The sequence below is a fragment of the Peromyscus maniculatus genome, chromosome 11 (assembly GCF_049852395.1).
Source record: "Peromyscus maniculatus bairdii isolate BWxNUB_F1_BW_parent chromosome 11, HU_Pman_BW_mat_3.1, whole genome shotgun sequence".
Classification (NCBI taxonomy): Eukaryota; Metazoa; Chordata; class Mammalia; order Rodentia; family Cricetidae; genus Peromyscus; species Peromyscus maniculatus.
Genome location: NC_134862.1, coordinates 41,033,605 through 41,058,211, shown reverse-complemented (window position 1 = coordinate 41,058,211; position 24,607 = coordinate 41,033,605). Strand labels below are relative to the sequence as shown.

The window sequence follows — 24,607 nt, the reverse complement described above, 5'->3', positions numbered from 1 at the left end:
TCCATTTTTTTCTAGAAAGACTCCTTTGATGTGGAATCTATCAATTTTGTCTAGTTATATGGAATTATGATCTGGTTTCTGTCCATAAAGACTCTGCTGAAGATCTTGAACTACTTAATTCTCTTTACTTGACAAATTGCTAACATCATCAGCAATAAGACATTTGATTTAATACTCAATGTGTGATTTTTTTTTTTTAACTATTGTTCCTTGTGTTCTTAGGTTAGCAGAAAGAAACCAAGAAAGACAGTGTTATCTCTAACAAACAGCCTCACCTAAACAAGCTCTAGCAACTGAGATTTAACCTCACACTTTGGCTATACCATATAAATTATATTGCAAGAGTAAACTGCTTAATCTTCTAGAACATTCCTATTCTTATTGTAAAGTGGACAAAGTAACTAGAAGGTAAAAAGAGCCTGGCATGCAAAAGCTCACGGTGAGCTTTAGCTGTTTCTGTTACTAGGTGGAAAGTGTACAAACCCATTCTGTCCCTTCACGCTTCCTACTTTCCATTTGTAAAGTGAGTTTGACATTCATTATGCAATGGCTGTTTGGAAGTCTAGTGAGAGATTAGAGCTATGAGGATGGATGAATATCTCAAGATCCACATTTGGTCTGCACACCTTTAGTATATTTATAAATTGTATAAAGAGCTATATTAAAAACACACCCTAACTGTTTCTCCTTATCGGTCCTCTACTTCAGAGGGGTGCTTTCTGAGCATGTGCTTTAAATAACCTTCAGATGGTAATGTGGCCAGTAGATGAACACAGTCCTTGTGAGTTCATTTGCCCTATGCTTGTGAGTTCTATTCTTAGGTCACAATGGCCGGAATAGAAAGCCTTTGACCCCACATCCCACTGGAGTCATGTGTGCCTGGCTAATGGAATTCTTTGGGAGCCTAGGACAAAGGGCAGTCTGCTTCTATCATTGACTAGACTGGCATGTAGTAGACCATTAAAAACTAGTTTCTTAATTGTTTGGAGTTTCTGAGCCTGGCTTACCTGGGACAACCCATGTTACAATTCTAATTAAACTTGGCCTGTTTGCTCTGTTCTAGTCAAGGAGTCAAGAGAAATAAAGGATACATCTTTCCTGTTTTATATTTCCTTGGATCTGTGATTAAAATATTAATATCATTCACTATTTGTCAAGGAGAATCCTAAGAAGGAGGGCCCTTTAGCATGTATTTTACTTCTTTACTGAGCCTGGGGCCAGGACACCTATATTTCATGGTATCTTGTTTAATTTTGTTTTGTAAAACCAAAAATAGGCAGAAATTGAGGTCAGAATTTACCCATGGAGGGAGTCATGGGTATGGGCTTTCTACTGCTGCATACTGCACACGCCTTGTGTCTTGACAGGTGACAGTGTGGTCATTTCAGTAAGAACACTTGTGATTTAAGTGTGTCACTAAATGTTTATCAAACACCAGAGTATAGTTACTCCATTTATACCTAGAACTCCTGACAGTCTCTATAAAGATGTTATGTTATGTGAGCATATTTGATTGTCCAATTCTGAATCCAAATAATTCTGGGGAAAGAGAGCCTCCATACCACAGGGAGTCGGATGGGTGTGTTTAGGAGCATCTTGATTTTTACTTATCCTACTAAAGACCAGATACTCTGTTTTTGGAGGGCCTTTCTCCAGGGAACCTTTGGAACTTCCAGAGACATGATCTCAGCTTCTTAACATCCCTGTTAAGATAGGAGAGGGCTAAAATAACTTTGTAGTGAGTGGGAGAGTCAGGCACAGATGGGAGACAGAGACGCCCAAGTTAGATAATTAGTCCAGGGTCACACCAAATAATTTGCAGCTCAGGTGATAAATGTGTCTAGGGCCTGGTCTAGGTGTTGCAGCTTCCCTTACAATATAATTTGTGCTCAGTTACTTATCTGTCATATCTTCTTCCTTTTGCTATTCTGGTAAGTAAGGTGTTTCCACACTTAATGCCTGATTAATGTTGGGTTTTAATTTAGCTATCAAGATGATTGTACTGGTTGGTTTTGTGTCAACTTGATACAAGCTAGAGTCATCAGAGAGGAAGGAGCCTCAGTTGAGGAAATGCCCCCATGAGATCCAGCTCTAAGGCATTTTCTCAGTTAGTGACCAATGGGAGAGGGCCTAGCCTATGGTGAGTGGGGCCATCCGTGGGCTGGTGGTCCTGGGTTCTATAAGAAAGCAGGCTGAGCAAGCCATGGGAAGCAAGCCAGTAAGCAGCACTCCTCCATGGCCTCTGCATCAGCTCCTGCCTCCAGGATCCTGCCCTGTTTGAGTTCCTGTCCTGACTTCCTTCAATAATAAACAGCAATATGGAAGTATAAGCCAAGTAAGCTCCCTTTTCCCCAACTTGCTTTTTGGTCCTGTTGTTTCATCACAGCAATAGAAACCCTAACTAAGACAATGACCAATGCCCTAGGTGAGACAACTGTTGCCAGAATGCAGTTTTTATCATGCCGTTACTGTTACTTCTCCCATGTGGTAACTTTTCTGATCCTGTGTTTTGTATATTATTGGTCTCCAGTCTTCATGACTTGAGAACCTTGGGACTCGAAAGGTTTATCTTGACAGAGAGTGTCCGGGTGACAGACAGGAGCAGCTCCCCCATGCTGGGATCTCGTAGTGGAGGTTTGAATCTGGTGTCCCTTTGGTTCTGAGGTGGAGTTTCCTTAGAGCCTGCGCTGCACTCACCTGTGCCTCGGTAGACATCCCAGAGTCGACTCCCTGCTCCTCACTGCTGCTAATCTGGGCCCTGAACTATGCCTTCACCTTTCACTGGATTGTCTCAACAGCCCCCTAATTAGTCTTCTCACTTCCTTCCTACCCCTTCCATCCACTCTCAGTACGACAGCTCAAACAGTCCTTTAAAAATGGAGTTCAGGGCGCTGCTGGAGAGATGGCTCAGTGGGCAAGAGCACTTGTTCTTGTGGGGGACTTGGGTTCCCATGGTGGCTCTCAACCATCCGCATGTAATCACAGGTCCAGGGAATTGGACTCCTTCTGATCTGAGGACACCAGGCACACACATGGTGTACATACGTGCATGAAGGCAAAACACTCATACACATAAAAATAAATAACTCTGAAGATCCTCACTCTGTTCAGAACTGCCTGTGGTTTTGTATCAAGATTCTTCCCTTACTCCCAGTGCTACCTTGCCTTTTATCACTCTTTGCCTGGCACTCCATTTCATAACAATGGACTCATGTTTTCCTTAACATGCCAAGCATGCTTGGCAGAGTCCTGTCTTAAGGCCCTAATCCTTCTTCTTCCTAGAACACTAGTATTTTCCTAGCTTACTTCTCGGCTCTACTTGAAAATGACCTTATTAACAGAGCCTTCGTGATAGCTCTCTAGAAAATGTATCCTGATCTGGTATTTTCAGTTTGATTAATTTCAGATCACTTCCTTTCCACTATACTCTAATGTGGGAAAAGGATTTTGTCTGCTTTGTTCTGCTTTATCCCTAATGCTTACAGAATTCTTGGTATTTGTTGATTGAAGAAATCCGCCTATTACTGATTCAGTATCCTTTGTAGGAGTCTCTAGGACCAGTGTCTTAGCACATGGTTTGGAGAGATGGACAGAACAGCTCTATTTGTGTAGAATGGGGTTTTTCTTAATGTAAAAGGTGTCTATTGGTTTAAGTCCCACCTTAGCTTTCATAGTACCACTCATTAATCAAAACCTCAAAGGGAACTAGGAGACCACTGGATTCTTTGCTCTTACTGTAAGGATAATAGAGTCCTGAGAGGATAGGTGAGGTGGCCAAAGTCATTAAGCTGGCTGAGGGTCAGTCTGAAATTAAGGCTTCTGACACCTAATTCCATAGTGTTTCCCTGGTAGAAGGAGTCCATGGACTTTGAGATTAGACACTTTTTTCTCCAGCCTAACAGAAGCCTTTCTCTGCACATTATAGGTCAGTATAGATGGGTGCTGACTCAGTGGTATGTGGAAAATACCAGAGACTGGTGAGAACGGGAACTGCTCAAGATGTGTCATGAAGACCAAAGCACGCTTCCTCTTTTTATTGGCAGGAGATGTGTAGGGTGTAAAGGAAACCAAAATCCCAGAGCCTTTGACACCCTGGTTGTTTTCTTACAGGCCACAGTGAATGTCTGCCATTTAAATTCAGATTTTTTGATGACTGGCCAGACCAGCTGCAAGCCTTACCCTTGGGGCTAGAAGCCTTGATTTTGCCAACTGTTCATTTTCTTGATAAACTTCATTATTTCAGACATTTGTGTATACTAGCTGATTGTGGGGTTGTCAGAGAGGTAGGAGCGCTCTCTTTGGGACAGTCATTCCTCTCCATGCAGTGTGTGTCTTGACGCTGGCCTGTCTCCATTCTTTGTGTAAGCATGTAAGGTCTTTTGTTCAAAGAGATGATGTGAGCAAGGACTGTTACAAAAGGTGGGAAATGCAAATATTGGTGGGAACATGTTTGCAAATTGACCAAGATGTAATTGGGGGGCGTTAACAAAAAGACAAGTTTAACTTCTTGCTGTCTGGTTTGTGATGTACCCTAATCTGAGTTCTGCAGACACTTGGATCATTCATGAAGCGGACACCATCGTTAATTCTTCCTGTGGCCTCTTGTTACAGTACTAGTTTGCAAAAGCCCCATGCTTTTACTACACCCGTTTTATCCAAGCAAAATTATGGATTTGACTAGTTTATCCAAACACATTTCCAGTGGAATTTGAAATGTGTGGGGATGCTGACTTTCGGATAGACGTTTTGGGACAAGTGAAGTTCCAGTGTCCTGAGTACTGTAGTCATGTCACTTAGAAAGCTTCATTTTGCTTTGCTCATAAAGTTAATATTAAGTTAGTTTTTGTGTATTAGGTGGCCAAAAAACAAACCCAGGAAGATTTAGGACTGTGCCTTAAGATACCCAGTGAAACAAAACTCACAAAATTAGGAACCAAGAGTTACTTTGTAGACAGTTTCCTGTTTAGGTTGGGCACCAGCTGAGGTCTCCATTCTCTCTCTCTCTCCTGGCTGTATAAGGTTGCCTTTTGAGTGATTCTCACAGATGAGTCATAGTCACTCGTGGAAGTAGTTCACATAGAGAAGACAATCCTTGGGTAGCTGAGGTTAAAGAACGGGTGTTGTGAGAGCAACTTTCTCCATTGGTTCCTATGAATTTCCTTATGGAGAAGCTAGAGGAGCTGTGTCAGGATCAGAAGTCATCCTGATGTTCTTGGTGGATGGGGCGGTGCTGGAGTGTGACTTAGATTCTCTTATCCCATGGCAAATTCCCTGATCCTCTGAGGCAGAGGCAGCTTATAACATATATACTGAGGCGGTTGAATCCTCATCAGTTCTTATTTTCTGTGTTAAAAAAGGTCTTAGATTTTAGGCCTGCTTTTCCTCCTTTTCTCCCCCCCCCCCCCAGTAGTGTTTTTAATTCCCAATTTCATTTAGATGTAAGCAAAAGGATATCAACCCAGCTTTGAAAATAAAACTGAGCCTGCGTATTACTCCTCTAGTTAGTCTTCCTGTTCTACTTTCTCCTCTCCTCCTCTCTCCCCTCTCCCCCTCTCCCTTTCTCCCCTTCTCTTCCTCTCCTCCTCTCCCCCTCTCCCTTTCTCCCCTTCTCTTCCTCTCCTCCTCTCCCCCTCTCCCTTTCTCCCTTTCTCCCCTTCTCTTCCTCTCCTCCTCTCCCCCTCTCCTCTTTCTCCCCCCATTCCTGCCTCTCTTTCCCTCTCTCCCTGACTTTTCCTTTGACGGACACTTTTGTTTTGGAAGAACAGATGACAAGCTCTCTTTAAGACCCTATGAGAGGGTACAGTATGGATGACAATCTTTACTAATGGTGACCTGAATTAGGATGAATTAAATGAGCCAAATCCTCCTAGTGATGGGAACACAAGTGTTAAACACATCTGGAAAGAGATTCTGACACCATCCCCAGGATCTGCAGGGAATACACATAACCTAGAGACACATTTTTTAAAAAGAGTAATGCCCAAACTGGTTATCTGGCCTGCTCATTTATCTTTGAGAGAATGCATTGGAGGCAACCTGCTTTTGGAGCCTCCAGAGGTGTGTGGATTCTGCATTTGAAAGTACTAAACCCTTGGTGAAAGCTTTCTCTCTACTCATTGTCCCTATAACATTTCCTGGTAACCAGCACCAGTGCTTTCAGTGGATTCCTCGTTACTTCTGAAGTTGTGTGGCAGTGGTGTGTCAGGATGCAAGCTTTCTCTGGTTGCTTTCCTAGCTTGTTCTTGGGTGGTTGTTAGGGAAGGGCTAGACAGAGCTTTTGAGACTAGTGTCTGTTTGGAACCTCAGAGACAATCTGTGAGAACTTTGTCCTCACTCTGCTACCTTTTGTGGAACTGTATGAGGCTCCTGAGATGTGACTGGAGAGGAACTGGAGTCCTTTGTTGATGTTTTGGTATGTAGTTGTCTTAGTTAGTTAGGGTTTCTAGTACTGTGGTAAAACACAATGACCAAAAGCAATGTGAGGATGAAATGTTATTTCTTCTTCCAACTCTCAGGTCACACTCTATCCCTGGGGGATTTCAGGGCAAGAACTGGAGGTAGAAATAGAAGCAGAGGCCATGGAGAAGTGCTCCTATTAGCTTGCTCTTCATGGTTTACTCAGCTCTGCTTTCTTTCTTTCTTTTTTTTTTTTTTTTGATTTTTCGAGACAGGGTTTCTCTGTGTAGTTTTGCGCCTTTCCTGGGACTCACTTGGTAGCCCAGACTGGCCTCGAACTCACAGAGATCCGCCTGGCTCTGCCTCCCGAGTGCTGGGATTAAAGGCGTGCGCCACCACCGCCCGGCTTAGCTCTGCTTTCTTAAACCATTCAGGACCTGCCCAGGGCATCTTAAACCTGCCCAGGGACAATACTATGGGCAATGGGCTGGGCCCTCCCACATCAATCACTAAGTAAAAAAATGCACCATAGTTTGCCCACAGACCAGTTTGTTGGAGGCATTTTCTCAGTTGAGGTTTCCTCTTCTCAAGTAAATCTAGCTTATGTCCAGTTGACAAAAACTAACTAGGACAATAGTCTAGACCATGATACGTTTTTTTTTACCCTTTCATCATTATCATTATTTATTATATTATTATTATTATTATTTTACATCCTGACTTCAGTTTCCCCTCCCTCCTCTCCTCTCAGTCTCTTCTCACTACCTTCCCTCCCCTTTACCCTACCCCATTCATTCCTCCATTTCTCTTTAGAAAAGGGCAGGCCTTCCATCAGTATCTACCAAATATGGCATATCAATATCAAATTGCAGTAAGACTAGGCACCTCCCCTTGTATTAAGGCTGGACAAAGGAACCCCATATGAGGAAAAGAGTCCCAAAAGCTGGCAAAAGAGTCAAAGACATCCCCTGCTCCCACTGTTAGGAGTCCTACAGGAGGACCGAGCTACACAACTGTCACATATGCAGAGGGCCAAGGTCAGTCCCATGCAGGCTCCCTGGTTGTCGGTTCAGTCTCTGAGCCCCATGAGACTAGGTTAGTGATTCTATAGGCTTTCTTGTGGTCTCATTGTTTTATTTATTTATTTTTTATGGGTGTTTTTGCTTGCATGTATGTCCTGGTACCTGGTACCCGGTACCCAAGGAAGCCGGCAGAAGGGGTTGGATTCCCTGGAGCTAAAGTAACAGATGGTTGTGAGCTGCCATGTGGGTGCTTTGAAAGAAACCCAGGTCCTCTGAAAGAGCAAGTACTCTTAACTGCTGAGCCATCTCTCCAGTCCCACTCAGAGCCATTCTTAACCTGTGCCTGTTTCTGTATGAGTTCTTGCAACATTTCTTATGCCTTTGAATTTTCTGCTTTCTTTTGATTGAATTTGCATAATGTCTCAATTTTTAAGACAGGCCTTTTTGCCTTTCTGGAACCAATTATTACTGAATAGTAGTCTATAAGCACTCTAGAAAGCCACTCCACAGGGTGCTAGAATTCCAGATCAAGTGGTAGGCAACCTGATGACGCTGTAATTTGACATCCCTTAGTTGACAACCCCAGAGGGTTGAAATTGCCTTTCATTCTGTAGTCTCTCCTCTTCATAGAAGCCTTGCCTAAATCCTAAATTATTTGGCTTAGGTTCTATCTTGGTATTATGGTAAGCTTTAATTGTTATCTAGACACAACCTAGAGTCAGCTGGGTAAAAGAGGGATTGCTTACATTGGGTTGGACTATGGGCATGTCTGTGGGGGGTTGTTAATTAAATTAATTGATGTGGGACAACCCAGCCCACTATGGGTGACACACACCTGGCTTTGTGTCCTGGAGTGTATAAGAATGGAGAAGGTGTAGTAGGCATGCATACATTCATTTCTCTCTGCTTTTGATGGTGGATGTGATGTGATGTCGATGGAAGTTCCTCCTGTGACTTGCCTACAGTGGTGGACTGTAAACTGGAATTGTGAGCTAAATAAATCCTTTCGCCCTAAGTTGCTTCTTGTCAGGGTATTTTATCACAGCAATAGAAATGAAATTAGAACACTTTTTTTTTTTTTTTTTTGCCAGAGTCCAAGGGAAGAAAAGTTCAAATACACATACACAAAAGAAATATAGTGCTGCTGCTCCACATACCCAATAGTCAGATTAAGCAGTTACTGGTGACTTCATTTCATCTTGTTTGGGGTCTTTTCCGGACCAGGTGTTTCCAGGTTCTTGGTGTCTTATTCAAACAACAACAACAACAACAACAACAACAACAACAAAGCAAACACAGATTGTAAAGTAGCAAGTTTTATTTAACGACACTACAGGGCATACTGTAAAGGAGCAGGGCGGGGGTGCTACTTGAGCTAGAGTGCTCAAGAGCATCAGTTACTGGTTTTGAACTTACTTTCATGGGGGTTCACCAGGAGGAGTTGGTTGTTAAGGGGCAGATTGTGGGCAGTCTTCGGTTTTGATTGACAGGCCTAGGTCTTTACTGCACATGATTTTTTCCCCGTGATCCATCAGATTTTAATCATATGCACACTCAATTATGCCTAGGCATAAAATGGTAAATAGAAGATTTTACTTAAAAATTCACCCAGAGGACATAGTTTTTCTTACTGTGCACCAATCATCCTAAACTGGTTCAGGCTGGATCAGCTTCCTACCTCTAGTTCTTGGATATGTTCTGGGACACGTTTCAGTGGAAACTAATCACAAAAGCGGAATTACCAAGGAGTGCTTAGGATAAGAATGACCTATTCCATTGTTTGGAGGACTGTGCATATGCAGCTGGATGCAGCTTAAGTGCATTGTTAGAAAAGGGATGTGAGCATTGCTCAAGCCAAGTGCAATTCCGGGTTACTTACGCTATCTTTGTGCTTGCCTGCCTCAGTCTACTCCAAACTACTTTCCGAAGCAACTAGTTAAATACCTAAATTTCCCCCACTCTATCCCTTCTGCCCTTTTAAGTTATTTTTTGGAATAATGACTTAGTGACTAAGTAACTTCCACTAATGCACAATATGTTTTATTTTCCTGAATGTCATAAACTTACACATCGTTTTTGTTTGATGCGGTGCTAGGGGTTAAACCCAGGAACTCTTAGATTATTTCATGGACATTAACCCATTGTAAGCATTACTTACTAATCGTTTTAGATGCTCACACTGCCTGAGATTAGTAGGTATCCTTTCCAATTGACTCTATATCTTTAAAAATATTTTCTTTTAGATTTATTTTATGTGTGAATGTTTTATCTGCATGTATGTATGTGTGCCACATGAATGCCTGGTGTCTATGAAGGCCAGAAGAAAGCAAGTGCTTTAACAGCTGAACTATCTTTCCAGCCCCTGATTCCATATGTTTTGTTTTGGAAACAGTCTTGCTATGTAGTTCTGGCTAGCCTCAAACTCCCAATTCTCCTGCCTCAGTCTCCTGAGTACTGGGATTATAGCTATTTGCCAAGATACCTGGCTTTGACTTCATATGTTTTTGACATGGTCCCATTGGACTTTAGTTTCTGTCTCCCTTTTTTAAAGATTCATTCTGAGAATCTTGCTATAAACCTACCTGTAGTCTTCTTGATTCTTATACTTTTGCCTTAGTCACACTGCCCTCCCCTCCTTTTTTAAAAGGTTTTCTTGTAGCTCAAACTGGACTTGCCCTTGCTGTGTAGTTGAAGATGACTTTAAACTTCTGATCTTTATGCCTTCACCTGTCAAGTGCTGGGATTACAGATGTGTGCTTCAATACCTGGTTCTAATCACACTGAATTTTGCTAGCCTTGTGCATACTGTGTCTCTAAGTGCTGCCAAGCTGTCCTTACTGGGGCCAGTTTCTCTGAGTAGAATAGTTACACCAGCCCACGTGTATCTAAGAGATCTAGAAAGCAGTTTCTGCCTTGGCTGAGTTAAGTTCTGCCATTTTAGACCCTGGGTTCTATCAAGGTTCCATTTATATGAATTCCTCCCTCCGTTAAGAACCTTTCTGGTCTTTTAAGGATTTATTGCTGCTTCCCAAGTTCCTAGTTTCCGTGACAGTTTGAGACCCTTAGGCCTGTCTCATCAGCTTGGCCTCAGCCCAACTAGGATCAGGCAGGAGCAGTGGAGGCTTGTAGTTTGCTTTGGACATAGCATGTATCTGACTGATAAGTTCTTCATCTTTCATCTTCTTATATATATCCCACATGTTTTAGCATCTTCAGGATGGCATTTACTAGGCCGTTCTGGTGATTTTCTGTCAGGGAGTAAGATGCGCTGCCTCTGAACCATTGGCAAAGGAGTGTCAGAATGGATAATGGTTTGTGATTTTGTTCAATGTTGTATGAGGAGATAGTCTTGTAAAAGACTTGGCAGCAACCCTTTGAATAATTGCTTCTTGGCTCTTGTGTTGATATGGACAGATCCTTGACAAGAATTTTACACGGTCTTAACTCTGGAAGATACTGGCGTATCAGTTAGTTTTCTTGAAGTAGACTGTGGGAATGTCTTGAATGTGGATTGTAGTTCTAAGAAGTCTGCAGATGGGGCTAGTCATTTTGTTAATTTAGCCTGTTTAACTTCTTCACGTGGAGAAGCCAAATGTAAAGGAGATGCAGACATTAGGGGAAAATCCTGGAGCCTTGTTTTCCCTTTTCTGTAACTGGACCATTAGGTGAATGGGAAGAAGTACTGTTCAGTGACTAAATCCCAGATGCAGCTTTGGTTTGTGTTTCCTCTAGTCCTTTATTCAGATTTACAACAGACAACTCAGAGTAGAATACAGAGTGATACTTTAGGACCGAGTTGCCTTACACTTACTTTATTGTAATGAACAGGAGATACAGCAACTTATAGCCTGTCATTTCTGGAGTCTGGAGATGGCTTTGCTTTGGCATATGCTTTGTTGAAACAGACTGTGTGGCATTAGGAGAACTCAGCTAGCTGCACCCAAGCCACAGCTTTTAGATGCTAAGCAAGGAAGCCTTGTCAAGGTGACAGGAAGACTCCGGGACTCAATCTTCCACCTGAAAGAGAGAATAATGACCTTCTGAGTTGGCCTTTTTTCATTTCCCATTGATTTTGAGAAATAAATTCCTTCTCCCCTAACTAACTGGACAATTTAATAGTCTGTATTCCCGAGAGAGACTATTCTTATAACCATCAGACCCAATTAGGTGAAAATCCCTTGGTCTTACAAAGGGCTAATAGAAATTCTTCTAAAAGCAATAATTTTCACATGGCTAGTCAGGCAGATCTGAAGAACTTACCTGGATCTCTTGGGTTATTTTAACAACAAAGATCCAAGTTAGGTTTTCTTGGCTAACAGGTAACAGGGAGAAGGAGAACACTTGGCATCCTCGAAGGACCTTTCAGTTGCCTTTAGGATCAAGTGTTAGCTCTCTCTCTTCCTAGCTCTTTCACCAGTGCTCTTAGTGGACACAAACGAGATAAATCTGCAGCACTTCTCTTCCTGCCTCCTTTCATGAAATTAAAGAAAGTGTGTTGTGCAAAAACCTTGCTTCATTGCCTGAAATTTAGTATTTGCTAAGTTATTACATCTAAACCTAGCATTGTGCTAGTGTTGCATCCCTGTCAGTTATTTCATTCTGTGTTCATGGAGCACCAGCAGTGTTCCTAGTACTGTGCTGGGTACCTTGAGGACAAACAAACATGTCCGTGCTCAGTCACTAAGAGAACATCAGAAGGTATAATGTGAGCTGTACCAGCCTTGCCATGTAATTTATATTTTTGTTCTAAAGCTACTGGGGAGCCTTGAGTATTTTAAGCAGAAGAGCGCCATGATCCTCTTGTGGTTTAGAAAGATTAGTGGTACAAGAGATGATACCCAGGGGTAAGTGGGTGAGACTGGAGGCAGTGGCACTTCCGACAGCAGATACTGATTGAGCTCCTTGCGAGGTGTCAGACACAGGTCTAGATACTGGGAAGTGAATCTACCCTATCTCCTAGAGGAGAGGTGTGGTGATTGGGAAGACAGATCAACAAAAAGTAAATGATACTTTTCAGTTGATGATAAATACTTTGAAGCAAATAAATGGGAGTTAGAACTTTTGGGTCTTCGGGTGATCAGCAAAGGACTCTGGAGAGGTGAGCTAAGGAGCTCCGAGAAAGAGGCTGATGATGATGGGAGAATAGCAGTCAAGGGACCCGCCCAAATGGATGCGGTGGCACAGTGTGTAAACTGTAACAGTCAGGGTGGCTGGAGCACAGCGGGACAGAGAGGAGCAGCTGGTGGTCAGGTGAGGTTGGAGAGCTCCCTAGGCCGTGGGAAGGACTTGGTTACTTCCATGGAGCAACAAGCACTGTAGTTAATGAAGTTGGGACCAGCAAACTATAGTCCATTTGACCCGTCTGGCCTGCTGTCTATATTTCTGTAACTAAGCTGTATTGGGACAGTCACACTCTGGCTTATGTGTTATATGTGGTTGTTTTTACATTACTGGAGCAGAACTGAATAGTCGTGACAGAGAAAGTAGGACCCAGAAGCCTACACTATTTACCATTTGACCTTTGTAGAAAACGTTTGTTCACCCCATGCTGTAACGATTTAACTTCAATTTTGAGGATATGTTCTGAGTGCAGTGTAAAGAATGAGTGGTAGGCTGGGCGGTGGTGGCGCACGCCTTTAATCCCAGCACTTTGGAGGCAGAGGCAGGCAGAGGCCAACCTGATCTACAGAGCGAGATCCAGGACAGGCACCAAAACAACGTGGAGAAACCCTGTCTCCAAAAGAAAAGAAAAGAAAAAAAGAGAAGAGAAGAGAAAAGAAAAAAGAATGAGTGGTAGAAGTCAAGAGCATATCTGAGTAGTGTGAGAAATAATTAGATGTGACAACACCAAGAAGCAGGCGTCATGCTACTTTTATTCTGTTTAAAAGCACCTGAGCATCTGGGCACGGTGGTACACACCTATAATACTTGCACTTGGGAGGCTAAGGCAAGAGAACTGTATTGTATTTGGGCCCAGCCTGAGCCACATAACTAAACCTTATCTTATACCTTCCCCATCCCCAAAGCAATTCCTGGCTCTGAACTGTGCTCATTAAATGCTGTTGAATGAACCAGGAAGTAACAAAATAAGGAGGTGTTAACTGAAAATACTGGGGAAGTGAGGCTTCGAGAGGTATTTTGAGGAGGTGAAAACTCAGTACAGTTATTTTTGGCTATTTGAATAGAAATAAGGGTAAGGTATCACTTCCAAAGGCGAGGCTGTGGATGGGAGATTAGAATTTGAGGCCCCTAGATTTTCCTCAGACTTGTTCTACTTTCCCTGTGTTTTTCTTTCTCGGATTCTAGATTCTCAGACCTGTAACTAGCTTTCTCTTTTTGACCTTTACTCCTTTTTAAACAATTCATTATAAGTTTGAAGTTGTTGGGGAGATGGCAAAGGTAGAGAATAGGATGCTGTTTGCTTTCTGGTTCACAGGTCGAGATGTATGGAAGAACCATTTACTGAGGAAGGTAAAGGACAGATAAAATCTGTGTTTTGCCAGGGAAAAGAAATTCATCTTTGGCCAAGGGATATATAGCTTGAGGTATCCAAAAGAGAGTTGGGAAATCAGGCCTGGAGTACAGTAGCTTTAGTTCTAGACTGATGATGACAGGAATTCCACAGTCATCAATCAGCCAATGTGGGCCCTTTAAAGGAGTGCATGGGACAGAGAAGGCAAGGACAAGTATCACAGGCCATCTATGACTACTGAATATCTTTCTATATTCTGTTGGGCCCCAGTGAGGACTTGCTTGCTTACGATGACATGCATGTGCTCTCTATTTATAGTGTGCGTGTGCGTGTGCGTGTGCGTGCGCGTGCGCGTGCGCGTGCGCGTGCGCGTGCGCGTGCGCGTGCGCGTGCGTGTGCGTGTGTGTGTGTGTGTGTGTGTGTGTGAACACTACGGAGTTCAGAAGCAGGCATTGTATTCCCTGGAGCTGGAGTTACAGCTGCCTGACATGGGTGCTGGGAACTCCACTAGGGTCCTCTGAAAGCAGCAAGCTCTCTCAACTGCTGAGCCATTTCTTCAGCGTCTGATACTTTCACAAAAACAGCATGGCGGGGCAACTCTTGGACTTCTTTCATCTGAACTCCTGCTGACAGTGGAGCATTTGTGACCTTGTAACTCTGCAGTTGGTTCATGTCTCCCTTTATCTATGCCTAGGTAGGAGGGTCTAGTTGTCTTTGGTGCTGGAACGAGAGTTCTCTGACACTACTCTTAGACAGACATTTTATTCATTTCTATGACATCTCCCTTAACCTATAAGGCTGGATGAAACTTTAAACAGCTCCATTTTCCTTTTTTTCTTTTTTCTTCTGGTCTGAAGAAGAGGAACCATGGAAATGACTCAAAATCACACTTGTGTTGAAAGTAGCCTTAAGGTAGATGTCATCATAAACTTGGATATAAATTTCTTTGAAAGTCCATTCTGAAAACCCAAGAATAAAATGAGAGCTGCAAAGGGAACAGAGAAGGTCCTCTCTCTCCCCTGTTCTCCCAACCCCTGTAATTTCCTTTTGTCCTGGGGCTTGAACCTAGGGCTTCATACGTGCTAGGCAGTGTTGTACTACCACACTACACTTGCAGCATCCGCTCCTCTTCACTGCGGGGGTAGAGAACCATGTGTGTTTTATGGTAAACAATCAAGTCATAATCTCGCTAGTCCTCTGATGGAAATGACCCCTGTCCTGAAATTAGTGGTTTCTGATAGACACAGATGTGCTTCATCATCTGGTCTCAGGATAGTAGAGACCATCTCCTCCCTGCTCCATCCCCATCTCCTCAAGTGAATTAAGTAGTAAAGGTAAATTTAAAATGTGGAAAATATTTGGAATTTGGAAGTTTTTTTTTTGGGGGGGGGCAAGTCTAGAAATACTATTTTCTACCATGTTCTAATCCACTGTGCAGGTCCCCTATCCTGGTTACTTATCTGTCTGTCCGGTATCAATTTATATAAAAATAAGAGTCAATCTATGCTCTTATTTACAGCATATAATCTGTGTAATACAATTCTAGGGCTCTGATGGGTGAAGTGTCCTGTTTATTATAGACAACAAATTGGGCTGTTCTCATTTGTGTGCTTTGATGGAGTGGATGCCTTTGGTTTTGGTCATTATGTCCTGGGGAATCTTTCTGTGTTGCTACAGATAAGGTGGTCATGTATCATGTTTTTATCAAGTTGTATAGTATTCCACTGTATGGATGGCAGTCACTGCTGAACCAGTCTCTCACAAATAGACGCTTGAGTCATTTCTGGTGATTGCTGGTATAAGCAATGGCTTAGTGAATAAAGACAGCATTTAAAAGGTTTGCACGGTGCTGTGTGTGTAGCTTTAAATAAGATCATTAAGTCTTCATTCTTAGAATCCTGGCTGGTTTTATTTATTGCTAAATTCCCAATTATTGATATTCACCAGTGAAACATAGAGAATGAGACAAACATCCCTTCAGAACTGAAGAATCACTAGAATGACTGCTCCGTGGAGGCATACTGGGCTGTCTTGGCTTATCTTAATAATAAAACCTTGGGAAATTTTAATAATGAAGCCTACTTAAGGCCCTTTGCTCAGTAAGTCTGAATCCCTGATCACTGTGATCACTGCCATGGCAGCTGTAGAGCAGTTTAACAGGGTGATAGTGAATCAGACAGATTATACTTCAAGTTTTGAATGGGTTGATATGCAGAAGCATGCAAGGCAAGATGGGGTTGAGGAAGGAGTGCCTTTGAATTTCAGCACATAGCTATAAAATAGGGAACGAGGTCACTGTAGCCATTACTACTCAGAATTAGTCATCCTGTACCAAACTCTAGGGCTCTGACGGGTAAAGTGGCCTGTTTATTATAGACAACAAATTGGGCTAATTCTCTTGTTTGTGTGCCTCGTGGGGTGGGTGGCAATGCTAGGTTACTTACTAATTGTTTTCTTTAGAACACTCCCTTTCTACTACACAGTGAGTAAGTTTTTGATGGGAAGAGAGGGGGGCAGACTAATAGCTCCTGGCCAGGGGAGTATCAGTTTGTGCCGTGCCAATGATTGAAAAGAGCATATTGGGAAAATAACTGTGGGGTGCTAATGTTTCACTCTTGTTTACAAGGCAATATAAAGTATCCTTGTGTTGGGAGTTGGGGAGAGGTGGATCAGTGAAGTAACTAATTATGGCACTTTGTGTGTTTCTGGATTTGTGTTTAGGGGAGAATAGTGAGGATATGGATCATGTCAGGGGGTTGAGGGCAGGCTTTGAATGGACCCAAGAAAGACAATCCAGGTGACGTGGCTGCAGTTCAACCATTATAGACCTTTCTTGGCACCTGGTCATATTGTGGATGCCTCAACAATCTGTGAGATATTACTGATCTTGACTGATCTTGTACCTTCATTCTGTGTAAAGAACACTTAGCGCACATTATCTTGTTCTCCATGGAAGCCCTTGGAGATGAAGAGCAGGAGAACAGTGCTTTTCTTGTTTAGTATTCAGCCTTTTGTCTTCATTAACAATGTTGTCTTAAAATGCCATTGGAGTAAGAATAGTGTGTGTTGATATAGAAGCAAGCTAATGTCTTGAAGTGTTTAACACCTTTTTGGAAAAAGAAACAGATACACTAATGAGCAAAATCTGTAGCTCACTCCTTATATCTGGGCAAAATTTTGTGCTGACAGAAGATGCTTTAGAGACAGTGTGGTCTGAGAATTCTGTGTTAAAATCCTACTCTGTTCCTTGACCAAGTTATCGGACCTCTGATTTATAGCTATTTTATCTGTAAAATAAGGTGAATAACAGCTACCATGCAGTGTTTTTTTTTAATTATTAAATGAGATAATAGATACAAAGTTGGGTTTTTGTCAAAGATAACTGCTTCAGTTATTAGCAGAGTCTTCTAAAAGGTCTTGTTTATAGGTTTGAGGAGCAAAAGATGCTAGGAGATTGGTGCTCCTGGCAGTATATCAAGAAGTATATCTGCCTGTAGAGGAGGGAAACATATTGACAGTATTGGAGGAAGGTGTTGGTTACCATAGCAACTTGGGAATCCATTTGAAGAAATAGTAGTGTGACTGGAGGTTATCTCACTGTAAGAGACTGAATGATGGAGGAGAAAGAAAGATGAAAGAAACAAAGAATCCTTGTCGAACAAGAATTAAATCTTACTTGTTCTGTATCTGCAGGAAATACTGTTAGACGCGCTGTAGAGAAAACTTCAAGTGTGAGTCATAACGCTGTAGGCCTTCTAGGGTAATAATGGGTGGTTGTATTGTAGTGGGTAAATATGATGCAACCTGTTTACGGTTTTTGTTTATATGTATTACTTAGGTTAAAAAAATAAATGTACAGTGTTATTTCAGTGAACTGAAATTCTCTGCTTATCCGGAAGCCTGGCATCCCACAGTCACACGTTTTCCCTGCAGTTGTTTCTTTTCTAGGGTTTTAGTTTCCAGGAGCACTACTGTGGAGCACACTTTAATCATTTGCTTTGTTCCTAAATTAAGTGGCATGATGAATACAGATGTCTTCTCTTGATTGGGCAATTCAGATATATTTTCTTTCTGAAAAAGCTCTCTCTGATATTTATTTATTTTGTAATTGCGACTTCAACTTTGCCCAGAAACAGGAGTGGACAAAATGAAACATTTTCAACAGTATGGTTCTATTAATAGATTTTCTGTTTAAGCTTCTTCAGGCTTCCAGTACTCACTTACATCTACAACTCAATTTCCCTTTGAAGTTAGTAGTGGCTGTGTGGCTTATTCTGAACAGAAAAATAGAGTTACATTTAACACTGCTAAGCAGAAGCAATTTCCAGGATGAAACAGCTCAGTGTTTTCTTGCCTTGGTATTGTGAATATTTGTGTCCAGATCGAGCCTCTGTTAGTGTGGACCTTTAAACTACAATGATGAATAGAGTCCCTACTCCTCATCCTTGTTGGACATATAAGCATAAACAAGAAATGAGCTGTTGTTGTGTTAAGCCATTGAAATTTAGGGGATCCCTGCAGTAGAACCCTGCACATCCTGACTATTTTAGCAGACACTTCTTATTTACTGAGTTAGCGTCTTATTAGGTTTCTCTGTTGTTGTGATAATTACCGTGGCCAAAAGCAACTTGGGTCAGAAAAGGTATATTTGGTATATGCATCCAGATTAGAGCTGATCACTGAGGGAAGTTGGGGAGAAACTCAAGCGAGAGCAGAGGTGGAACCATAGAGGAGTGCTGCGTATTGGCTTGCTTCCCATGGCTTGTTCAACTTGCTTTCTTATACCACCTAAGACCAGCTGCCCAGAGATGGCACCATTCATGGCAGGCTGAGCCCTTCCATATCAACCATTAATGAAGAAAATGCCCCTACAAACCGTCCTACAGACGATCAGATGGAGGCAGTCCTTCAATTAAGATTCCCCCTTCCCAGGTGACTGGAGCTTGTGTAAACTCCAAACTAGCACAGTTAGGTTGGAGAATGTTACAGTGAATAAGACCAATGGGAGCTTACTTTCTTTAAGAAAGATAGGTAACAGATACAAACAAAAAATAAGGCAGGCAGTGGTGTCACACATCTTTAATCCCAGCACTCAGGAGGCAGAGGCAGGCGGATCAATGTGAGTTGGAGGTCAGCCTGGGCTACAGAGCAAGATCCAGGATAGCCAGGGCTATAAGAGAAACCTTGTCTCAAAAACCAATTAAAAATAAAAAAAGAACAAAAAAATTGCAGATTAAGGAAAGAGCTATGAAAGAAAATAATAAGCAAGGCTATTGTGATAGGTAAATCTCAGAAAAGCAAAGAGGAAGAAAATGGGATCCTTCAAGATCTTTGTTAACATTTTAATAATTCTCTACATGTGTTCATATTTTTGAGTGTTTCTAGAGTAGTTTCTTGTGCCACAGAAAGGAGAAAAATTGAAAATTAGAGAGACATACTTAATACCATTGTGCCAAAAGGAAATAGCTAATGTACTCCAAAATAAATGACATCCAAGAATATTAGTTTGCTTTGTAGTCTTTGAAAACTCATTAGTATCCCACTGGATTACATTGGAGATGAAATCTGAGCTTTGTTGATCTGCTGTTAAGCCCCTCCCAAGGGTACCATCTTCCCCATTACACTGTTAAGATATCTGCTGGCTTAGCAGAGATGCTCCAGGTTAGTTGTGTTAACCACTCTTATACTGGGGATAACTGGAATGGAAATTGATACATGATTCATTTATTATGTATCTATTGTCTAATATGATTTTGGAAGTAGATTGGTAAAAGCGTTGATTGGTTATTATTTTTCTGGAAGAAGCATAGGGCTGGGCTTGCTTCTTGAAGGACATTATATTTCTAGTTGTGGATTAATTTTGCATGACTGTGAGAGATCTCTTGTTATAAGAGCAGACAACACCTAGTCTGCCTTGATGGGGCCAAGTGAGAAAAGTAGTGACTGGGAATTGTAATGAGGGAAGGAGAACTTCAGTGCTACAAGGAGGAAGCAACTTTTCCACAGACTTCAGGCAGTAGGAAAGTATGGACTGCATGCACAATTGTCTGTTCAGTTTCAGAATCTTTTTTCAGCTTTAGGGAAAGGGAATCTAGAAAGTTGGGTAGAGTTTTTTCCTTATTAGTCTGGGTAGTCTTCTGGTCATCCCTGGAGGAAGATGGAGAACTTATAAATCATAAACCAGACATTTTTTTCTGTCCTGAATATTTTAATCATTTCATAAAGGCACATGCTCTGAAAATTTTGATGTGGATGAAACTTCAGGCAAGTAGGGAAAAGTGTAAAAGTATGAACTCCCCAGCAATACACACATCCTTGCAAATATATGGGTTTATTGATACATTGCTTGTTTATTGCCCATGCTAGGACACATGCCAACAGTTTAATGATATGTATGGCAAGTCCCTTGTTAGATCTATTCAGAAATGCTAAAATAAGTTGTGAGAATGAGAGCTTAGGAGATGCATGATCATGTTACATAGAGGCTCATGCATAATTCAGCAGAGTTTAATATTTTTCCACGGTGGAAGTAAAAACTGAACTGTTTGGCATAATGAAGGCAAGTTATACCCCTGTTTGGGGATTAAGGTTGGTCACGGGCAGTATGAGGAAGGGTAGAAAAATAGGACACTTTTTATTTCTTTTAACCAAATATATGGAATCCTTCAGCATTCTACCTCTACAAAAAGTAAATTGGAGATTTAAAGGTGTTTGTTTTGAATGCACATTATTAATAGCTTCAGGCTTGAGAAGCACTTGGAAAATTGGTCCTATATTCATAGAATATTCATAGATAATGCTGGGCTAGAAATACAACCCAGTTCGTAAAGTGCTTGCCTTGTATGCATGGAGCAATGGGTTTAATACCCTGTACCACATAAACTGGGCATAATGGCACAGGCCTATAACCTTAGTACTCAAGAGAATATGTAAGAAGTTTGAGGCTAGCCTGGCCTTCATAAACCCTTCCTCAAAAGATAAAAGTAGGACTGGGGAGAAGGTTCAGTGGGAAAAACATTTGCTGTGCAAATGTGAGGACCTAAGATTTAATCCCCGGAACCCACATAAAGCTGGGAGCAGTAACATGTGCCTGTGGTACCAGTGGTCCTACACAGATGGAAGGTGAGGCCCAAGAATTTTCAAAAGCTCTTGGGCCGGTCAGACTGGTGTACAAACCAAAGAGGGAAGCAACAACAAAGACCCTGTCTCAAGCCAGGTGAATGATGGTAAGGACTAACATCCCAAGTTGTCTTCTGACATCCACACACCTGCCCACATTCCTATGTATCAACACTCACACACATGAAATGAACATGTGCCCTGCCATGTGCACAAATAAATAAATAAATAGAACTAAAAATATATACACATATTTATAAACCCCCTCCAAAGACTTCATTCTGCAAATGTACTTACATTTATATTCATCACAGCATTGAGAATGGAGAAGAAATTTTGCAATAACTATCAAAATGGGAATAGTTGCACATATAGAAGCACAGCCATTTGAATACTGTGTAGCTAGTAGAAAGAAGAGGCAGATTCACAATGTTCTCCTTGAAAAACTTCCCATGATACACTGTACAATTTAAAAAAAGCACAAGGAGGGGAATAGATACAGATGTTTGTATATTCCTATTCTAGAAACATATGATATTTTTAAGACATATAAAAAACAGTACCAGTTGTCTTCAGGATACAGAGCTTTGGGACAGAGTGGGGATAGGAGGAAACATCCCTTTCATTGTTTTTATTATTTTCAAAGTATTTTCCCAGGTGAATCAATGTTGTGCCTATTTAGGAAAATGTAAGACAAGACAAGAGAAGCCTAATCTCTACTACTATGCATAGCCATTCTTTTGTTTTTTTGCTGCTGTATTTTTGAAACAGGTTCTCTCTCTTTACCCAAGGTGATAGAACTCACTCTATAGCTCAGACTGACCTTGAACTTGTAACAGTCCTCCTATCTCTGCCTTCTAAGTGCTGGGATTATAGCCTGGCTTCCATAGTGATTCTTAGTGTAGATGCCGTTGGCATGTTGGATATGTGAGAGTGTCCACATATCATAAGACGTTACATTTCTATCCGTTTATACTAAATGCTGGTAGCACTTTTTCAGTCATTGCGGCAAGCAAAAAACACCCTTGTAGATTTCCAAAGCTCCCAGGGGTTTAGGCTGTGGTGGTACTGTGTGAGTTTAAAGTAGTCTAGCTTCTTGGGAGCCCTTCTGTTGTCCTACTGTGTTCTTAAGCTGGGAAGCTGGAGGCTTTTATTTACATAGAAAAAAAAGTCAGTGAACTTCTTTCTATACCTGATTTTCAGTCAGTAATGTAGTACATTGATCTGAACCAGTGACTGACTAAGGATGTAGATTGCATCTTGATGGGGAGAAGTGTGGTGCTTGGACCGTGGTAACAGAAAGTAAAAATTTAGCAAGTAGGATTTTTTTTTCCTCTTCCTTAAAGGCATGGAAGATTGATTGGTCAATTTCTCTATGGTGTGTCACCCCTCCCCACCCCCAAACCACTAACAGAAACCATCCTACTGCATTATTCTTTGCCAACAGATTTTTTCCAAGCTGGAAGGAACAGCGGCTTCTAGAAATTGGCATCTGCCTCTTGCCTCTCTGTAGTGTTGTTTCCTCTGTGTCCAGGCTGTGTAACACTGAATTCACATTAGAAAGCTATCTCCTGAGACTCCTGGAAAGAATCATTAAGACTCTAGTCTTCCAGGAGGCCATAAAGAGATGAGCCGAGATTTCCTCATTTGCGAGCAAGTGGTCTGTCCTGCCTGATTGGTGGTGGCCAAGAGCCCTTTGTGAAACAGGAGGCAAGCTACTGAGACACAGTAAACCTTGGCCTTCAACATTGTCTTCCCAGGCTTTATAGGTCTGACACAGCCAAGGATAAAAATCACCCAAGTAGAAATCTTCTGAGCAGTCATTCAGAAATAAGGAATCTTTATTTGGAGTACTTTCTTGTACAATGAGTGCACCTAACCACCAGATGCCTAGCCTAAATTTCTCTAGCCTAAGTGTACACACTGAAGCATAGGAAAGTGCTTTCCCATCCTCCCAGATTTTCTTCACTTTTTCTGTTATTTTCTTTTTGGGTTTTTTCTTTCTTAAAAAAAAAAAATAAGTGGGGCTTTTCTTTATTTTTTTCCATCTTCCCATTTCCTTCCCTAAAACATTGCTTGGAAGCATTCTGGAAGTGCTGATTTTATTTTACATTTGTGTGTGTGTGTGTGTGTGTGTGTGTGTGTTCTTGTTGGTTTTAAGGTAACGTTAAAACAATATTTTTAATTACTTGAGAGTTCAATACAGTGATTTTGCTCATTTTCAACCCCACTTCTTCCCCTTATCTCCTCCCAAGTCTACCTCTACCTCCTTACTGCTCCCAACTTCACATCATCCTTTTTAAAAATGTCTAATCCATCATCTCCAGTTTGTGCTGCCCATACAGTTTAGGGTGTAAAGCCATCCACTGGAGCTTAGTCAGCCCCCCACCCACACCCTTAAAGAAAACTGACTCTCCCTCCCCCTGAAGCCAGCAACTGTCCATAGCTCTTCAGGCATGGGAGTTCATGAACTCCTTCCTGCTCCATGCTTAGAATGTTGACTGGCTGGATCCTGTGTAGGCAACCACAGCTGCTGTGAGTTCATGTGTTAAAATAACATTTTATTGTCTTTCTAGTTAGACAAGCAACATGATTGTCATAGACAATTGGATACAAAAATAAAGCAAATACAAAAAAGGAAAATGAAGAAAATACTCATTAAGAAAGACAGTGCCCGCCTTTTCTCAGCCATTATTTTTCTTCTTCGTCTTTGTTCACTTTTCACATCTTACTGTAGCTGAGGGTTAGCAGATGATAGAGGGCCCTGAACCTCACCATTACAAAGACACTAAAATGAAACAGGATTTCCTGGGCTTTGCTCTGAAGCTTTGCAGACTGGGAAAGGTCCTGATAGCTCTCGGGAAGAGTTTAGAAGAGCCGTTCTTGGGAGGAAGGAACTGGGTTGAGGGAGGTGTGCTGGTGACCTCTGTAGAACTCCCTTACTTCTGCCAGGCTTACTGGATATCTGGCCCTTTGTATTTTCTACCAGAATCCAGGCTCTGTCACCTTGGCTCTCTTTTGTGTCCTGTCGCCCCGCCTCCAAGTAGAACATCGTTCTTGTGAAATGCTGATGGTATTACTGGGTCTTTCAAATCAGTGTTGGGGTCCAAAGAGAGCATTTCTTCTTGAGGGTTTAGACTTCTGCTATTGGTCAGTTCCTGGGAGATACTGACAGTAGGACTAATGGCAGGAAGGTCTGATGTCCCTTCAGTTCCAGCCTCTGTATCTATCTCCTTTGCAGGACAGCAAGAGAGATAACAAGGCTTGATGGTGATGATGATGATGATGATGATGATGATGATGATGATAAACATTTTAAAAAATAATAAACACGGTTTCTAGGGGAGCTTTTCATTTCCATAAAAACCTTTGTGTGGGTTTCACTGCGTTGAAAATTGAGAATCTGTGAACCTTTCTGATAGGTATTCTTTCTCCCTCTCTCTCTCCCTCCCTCCCTCCCACTGTCCTTCCTTCCTTCTCTCCCTCCCTCCCTCTTGAAAAGATCTCACTCTGGTCCTCCTTGGCTGTGTGGACCAGGCTGGCTCCATACTTGTAGTAGTTCTCCGTCTTGAGTACTTTGATTACAGGTGTGTGTCAC

General features: G+C 41.8%; 1 protein-coding gene across 20 annotated transcripts in view; it reads left to right on the top strand.

The window, feature by feature from the left end:
* The window catches only part of Srgap2 (SLIT-ROBO Rho GTPase activating protein 2), a 220,056-nt gene that overhangs the window by 47,594 nt on the left and 147,855 nt on the right, over positions 1 to 24,607 (top strand). For 5 of the 20 annotated variants that reach the window (XR_013043240.1, XR_013043238.1, XR_013043239.1 and 2 more), the window contains exon 1: positions 17,455 to 17,621. The exons of 12 other annotated variants lie outside the window; for them this stretch is intronic. The gene's annotated coding sequence lies outside the window, so the exon portion shown is untranslated. Of the gene's footprint in view, positions 1 to 17,429; positions 17,622 to 24,607 lie in introns of those variants that run through there. 3 more of the 20 variants (XM_076547339.1, XR_013043241.1, XM_076547346.1) reach the window with 3 other exon arrangements.